This window comes from Danio rerio, chromosome 16, assembly GCF_052040795.2.
Source record: "Danio rerio strain M-AB ecotype USA chromosome 16, GRCz13ab, whole genome shotgun sequence".
Taxonomy (NCBI): domain Eukaryota; kingdom Metazoa; phylum Chordata; class Actinopteri; order Cypriniformes; family Danionidae; genus Danio; species Danio rerio.
In genome coordinates, this window is record NC_141036.1 from 46,656,930 (window position 1) to 46,663,660 (window position 6,731).

General features: G+C 33.6%; 1 long non-coding RNA gene across 1 annotated transcript; it reads right to left on the reverse strand.

The window, feature by feature from the left end:
- Positions 1–582: 582 nt before the first annotated feature.
- Positions 583–4,225, reverse strand: LOC147840388 (uncharacterized). Its single transcript, XR_015511990.1, has 4 exons — positions 4,151–4,225; positions 3,727–3,790; positions 3,318–3,443; positions 583–2,364 (listed from the first exon to the last, which is right to left on the reverse strand). It is a non-coding gene; the product is annotated as an uncharacterized LOC147840388 (long non-coding RNA).
- Between the last annotated feature and the right edge of the window lie 2,506 nt (positions 4,226–6,731).

Consider the following 6,731-nt stretch of genomic DNA (forward strand, 5'->3'; position numbering starts at 1 on the left):
TCATGTGTCCCAGCTGTAATTTGTTTGCACGTCTGCCTTGGGCGTTCTCGCCCTCAGCGCGCTCTTCACTTCACTTATTTACTTTAAGGCCTTCACCTGGCCTCCATTTTGACTTTGCTGCTGATGCTCTGCCGCAACACTGTTTCTAAGTTTATGCTCAGGTGTTGGATAGCATAAAGAGAAGCATACCCAGCCGGCATTTCAACGGTGATTCAACGTTGAATCAACGTCAGGTCTATGGTTGGATCAACGTTGAATTACCTTTCGATTTTGCAAATTGGATCAACGTTTATATTGTGACGTTGTTTCACCGTCGGACCACCACCGGTGATTCACCGTTGAAATCACAACGTTGTTTCACCTCTTACCTTCTTCATGGGTGAATTGTGGTCGTTTTGTAGACGTTGGATCAACGTTGAATTACCTTTCGATTTTGCAAATTGGATCAACGTTGATACCGTGACGTTGTTTCACCGTCATACATTTCAACGGAAGTTAAATAGAAATTACATACAACGCAAAGTCCATAAATATAGCAAACAAATTTTTACTAATAAAAAATACACGACACAAATACACAACTTAGTCTGTGTATCAATTTATTTAATACACACCTCATTATTTCAATTATTCTAAATATACAGCAACATTTACAGCATACATAGTTCATTAAAACCATGCAGATTACTATACATGCTGTACACTCAAATACAGAAAAAAGGCATACAATTAAATAGTCACTTTTTAATTAGGTTTCATGAATTAAAGTTAATGTTTACTAACATGAACAAAGAACAAATACTTGTACAGCATTTATTAATCATTTAATTAATTGAAATATGTCCCGATGCTATTAAAATCAAAATGTATGCTTGTTAACATTAATGCACTGAGCTGACATGAACTGTACTTTCTTTATATGAAAGATGCTTCATTGTTCTTTATTCATGTTAGTAAATACATTAACACTTACTAATACAACCTTATTGTAAAGTGTTACCGTCTTCAGAAAGACAGATACTAACTAAATTAAATTAAGTAACTAAACTACGCTTCAATTCTGTTTACAAAGTTTACAAAATACCCATTTTTAAAGTGGATGCAGTAAAAAAATAAAATAAAAAACATCACTCACAACTAAGAATCACAAGTGAAATACATTACATCTGTTTGAGGTTTTATAGGTTGAGAGAAACACTTGAGGTAAAAGATGGCACTGGGGACAAAGAATCAAGTGTAAAACACTAAAACATCTATATCAGTCTAGCACTTAAATACATATTTATTTCTCAAACACCAGGTGAGTTTCCTACAAAATCAATAATGAGGTTTGCTATTCCAATTCATTGTGAATGAATGGCTTCACTTTCACAATAGTGAAAACTCATGCTATAATCTAAACCTGACATTACTCCTTCACTTTGCAGGTCTGCATGCTAAATATTTAGTTTTTTTTTTTCTTTTTGTATAAAGTACATCTATTGTGTTTAGCATTACTGCAGCAAAACTGAGCACCTGTGACAGTGGAACATAGACAAATATTTCAGTAAATCATCAAGAAAATGTGTAGAATATATGGTTAGATTCTCTCTCACAAACACAACACTAAAAGCAATTTGTTATTCCATTATTATTATTAGTATCATAAAAATTGCATGTTCACATGGGTCTTATAATAATGGCTCACATTTGTGAATGTAGGACCACTATTTCATTATTACATGTCACATTAAGTGTTCATATAGGTTCTGTTATTAATTACTTGTGTCATCCCAGAGACCTGTTAATCTTCAGAACACAAACTAAAATATTTTAGATTAAATGCTCCTCATCCTCTACAGACAGCAATGGTCCCAAGATGGTTATTGTCAAGATAAGGTAAAAAACACATTGTCAAAACGTTCCATGTGACTTCAGTGATTTCAACTGTGAACATACCAAGCTCCAACAACACTTTAGTGAGGCAAAACAAAACAGTAAATACAAACGTGTTTGCGTATATCTCTCCCGCATCAGATCAGCGTGTGTGTTTACTACGAGCAGTATGCACACACCATGACCTGTTGTGGCGAAAGCAAACAAGTTATTTTTACAGTACTTACTGTGATTTAACCTTTATGACAAATGTACTGGACCTGTTACACATATTACTATCTTTTATGAACACAAATTTCACTGTAACGGATGCTATTGTTTTGCTCCAGTTATACCTTTAGAGAACACCGTACTAGTCAGACATCCATACAAAAGCAGAGAGTTTGGTCTTGTGTAGCAGAACTGCAATAGATGTCTGTCTGTCTAGGCTGACACTGGTTTAGGCCATCACTATGTCCTTGATGCCCTCAAATAGAGCTTCCAGAAAACCTGCAATAAATGAAATACGAGGTTACAATTAAGTTGGTATTAGCTATTATACAAAGTGAAATTCAAATATTTATTTTTTATTGAATCCAAATTTGTCCAATAATATCGCCACACTCAATAATTTTGACTCATCCATCTGAATATTCCTAACTAAGAGAAGTGAAGAATTAGGTGTGATGTCGTCAGGAAGCCCTTCGCCACTACTGGTGCCAGCAATTCTAGAATTCAAATTTCAGATTCTCGAAAAAATTGCTTTTTTTTTTTTTTTTAACCAAGGCTGCAGTAAAGAATCATGAAACATTCAACACATCTAATAATTATAAGTTGTTGTAAACCATTACATGTACTGTAAAAGCTGTTTAAAGCTTTTTAGACATGGTTGAGAAAAACTCTAGAAGGAGTAGCACTTCTGCAAAAGTCTGCATGTAGGACAGAGAATAAAAGGGATAGTTCAAAATTTGTATTCTGTCGTCATTTACTGACCACATTGAACACAAAAGATATTTTGAAGAAAGCTGCAAATCTATTTAACCATTGACTTCTATAGTATTTTTTTCTACTATGGAGGTCAATGTTTACAGGTTTTTAGTTTTTTTTTTCAGAATAGCCTCTTTTGTGTTCAACAAAATAAACTCATAATGGTTTTAAACCATTTGGGGAGTAAAATGTGAGTAAATTTTCATTCTTGGGTGAACTATCCCTTTCAGTTGGAAAACACCAGAATTCTTAAGTAGACCCTTTTCGCAAGACAGATGATGCATTTCATTTGTCATCTTAATATCTTTAATATTTAGATTTATTTAAATAGCATGTTTATTTATTTGTTTTAATGACATTTAATAAAAACAACTTCTCAATGACATCAAATGTACTGGACCTGTTACACATGTATCACTATTTTTTTGAATACAAATTTCACTGTAACAGGTGCTGTTGTTTTGCTCCAGTAATACCTTTAGAGAACACAGTAGCAGTCAAGACATCCATACAAAAGCCTTGGCGTGGAGTAGCAGAACTGCAGTCTGTCCAGGCTGACACAGATAGGCTATCTGCGTGTTCTTGATGCCCCTCAACTGGACCTTCCAGAAAACTCAGAAAGTTAAAACCCATTACACCTTTTATCTGCTACTATACAAAGTGTAATTTAAGCATTAATTTCTCACTAAATACATATTTGTTCCCCAATACTGTCACATAGTATAACATCACAACATCATTTCACAATAATAATATCAATATAACAGTATAATATCACAACATAGCCTAACAATCAATAAACAAACAGATTAGAAAGAGAATATCACCAACCAAAGCACCAAGAAGATTTAACAGATAGCTTAGTTAAAGGTAAAGTAAACTTACATGGACAAAGCCTTTTCCATTCAATGCTGTGCAAGTTAGTGCGTCTCTGGAGTAAGTTACATGTCTAAAAGCAAAAACAACAACAACAGTGAAACGACAGCAGTTCACTTTGTAATAATAACACTAATAATACAGCGTATAAAAAGGATATTGTTTTATAACGTTGCTCAGTAACTTTAAACTGCGTTTGGAGTTTATCGCTTTGAATTTGCCATAAAAACGCTCATTTAGACTAACGTTAAACATGTGACATTACCTCGAGGTTAGCTGCGTCACCGGAGCGCAAACAAGACTAAAAACAAACTGGAAAGTTTTAAATGCTTCAAAATTCGAAACACTACACCAAGTCACATTTAAGATACACTGTGTGTAAAACAAAATCGGGGGGTAAATAAAACATTAAGGCATCTAAAAACACGCTTACCTCTGAATTCTGCTGCACTGCAGGTCAGGTGTCGTAATTAAGTGAAGTGAAGCGCTGCGCGTGGCCGCGTGCGCCGAGTCCTCTGATACCATGGTAACCAAACATGTTGAATATTGGGTGAAGCCATGACGTTAATTCAACATACAGATCATGATAAAAAAATGTCAACTTTGATTTGTACAAGGATTTCTGTAACTTTTTTCAACCATTTATCATTCAACATTGTTTCAACATTAAAGCAACTACTGACCTATTTTCAACCACATTTCAACGTTGAAGCCTTGTCATATGCAGGCTGTTTTTCAACCGTTCAACATTAAACGTTCTATCAACATTATTTCAACGTTCAAAACACATCTGACCTTATTTCAACCATATTTCAACGTTGAAGGTCGGTCGTGTGCCGGCTGGGTAGGGTGTAGGATTGGAAAAATTAAAAGTCTAGCATTCTTTCTTTCTTTCTTTCTTTCTTTCTTTCTTTCTTTCTTTCTTTCTTTCTTTCTTTCTTTCTTTCTTTCTGTCTGTGTCTGTCTGTATATCTATCTATCTATCTATCTATCTATCTATCTATCTATCTATCTATCTATCTATCTATCTATCTATCTATCTATCTATCTATTTATCTATCTATCTATCTATCTATCTATCTATCTATCTATCTATCTATCTATCTATCTATCTATCTATCTATCATCTATCTATCTATCCATCTATCCATCTATCTATCTATCTATCTATCTATCTATCTATCTATCTATTTATCTATCATCTATCTATCTATCTATCATCTATCTATCTATCTATCTATCTATCTATCTATCTATCTATCTATCTATCTATCAATCTATCTATCTATCTATCTATCTATCTATCTATCTATCTATCTATCTATCTATCTATCTATCTATCATCTATCTATCTATCTATCTATCCATCTATCCATCTATCCATCTATCTATCTATCTATCTATCATCTATCTATCTATCTATCTATCTATCTATCTATCTATCTATCTATCTATCTATCTATCTATCTATCTATCTATCTATCAATCAATCTATCTATCTATCTATCTATCTATCTATCTATCTATCTATCTATCTATCTATCTATCTATCTATCTATCTATCTATCTATCTATCTATCTATCTATCTATCGCTTAACCTGCTAAAATTTAAGAAAACACATGCATGCTCTCAGATAGTGATAGATAGAATTCATTTAAATGTAAATTCCTGAAGTAATAGTGTTTTGCTCACTGCCGTCCTGAATACGCACAAAATGCTGCTCGTGCTCAAGAAGACCGTGGGGGCGTCCAACTGCATCGCTCTGGGGTTGTTCAGATCGGAGAGGGAGGCTGGTGTTAAAAAAGTCAAAGGGCACAATACTGTGGTGCAGAAGTGCACAATGAATATTACAAAACAATGCAAAACTGTGCTTCATGTAAAAAAAAAAACTGATAATCCACTCTACCTGGATGCCCCAGTTTGTGTTTTCTTTAACTTGAATTAAGTGAAACCCATTTAGTTCCAATGGTTAAGGATTATCAGTGGGGCAATTGTGCAAACATGGCGAATCGATGACAATAAGATCTTCAGCCATTAGTGAATGCAATTTGGCTATGTTTACATTTTAGATTGCTAAATGTTAAGAGGTTGCCAGTTAATTGGACAAAAGAGGGTTTTTAGATGAGAGCCAGGAGGTCAGACTTCACCATACTATTTATGTACAGTTGAATTCAGAATTATTAGCCCCCCTAAATTATTTGCCCCTTGTTTATTTTTTCCCCAATTTCTGTTTAACAAAAATATTTTTTTCAACACATTTCTAAACATAATAGTTTTTATAACTCATTTCTAATAACTGATTTATTTTATCTTTGCCATGATGACTGTAAATAATATTTGACTAGATATTTTTCAAGACACTTCTATGCAGCCCAAAGTCACATTTAAAGGCTTAACTAGGTTAATCAGGGTAACTAGGCAGGTTAGGGTAATTAGGCAAGTTATTGTCGATGGTTTGTTCTATAGACTATCGGAATAAAAAATAGCCTTCAAGGGCTAATAATTTTGACATTAAAATGGTTTTTAAAAAATTAAAAACTGCTTTTATTCTAGCTGAAATAAAACAAATAAGACTTTCTCCAGAAGAAAAAATATTTTCAGACATACTGTGAAAATTTCCTCGCTCTGTTAAGCATCATTTGGGAAATATTTGAGGAAAAAAAACAAAGGGGTGCTAATAATTCTGACTTCAACTGTATGCATATATAAAAATGGTATTGTAAAAATATTTAAACAAAAACCATGACACCCTTATAAAAATTGTATAGTTTCAGTTTAGTGCAAGTCTAAGCATTGTTTTGGTACTGATTACCACTTGCCAACCTGATTTTACCAAGTAGGACATGTTCCTGGATTAACAGCTATGTTGATCCTGGAATAACATTCCAATCAGCCAATCAGAATAAGGGATACGTTTACGGTTTGTTAGGATTAGGCTCACGGTTAGGTTTATGCACTTCTACATGATTGTTATCTAACTATCTCCCTCTAGTTTTGGGAAAATGTACAGTT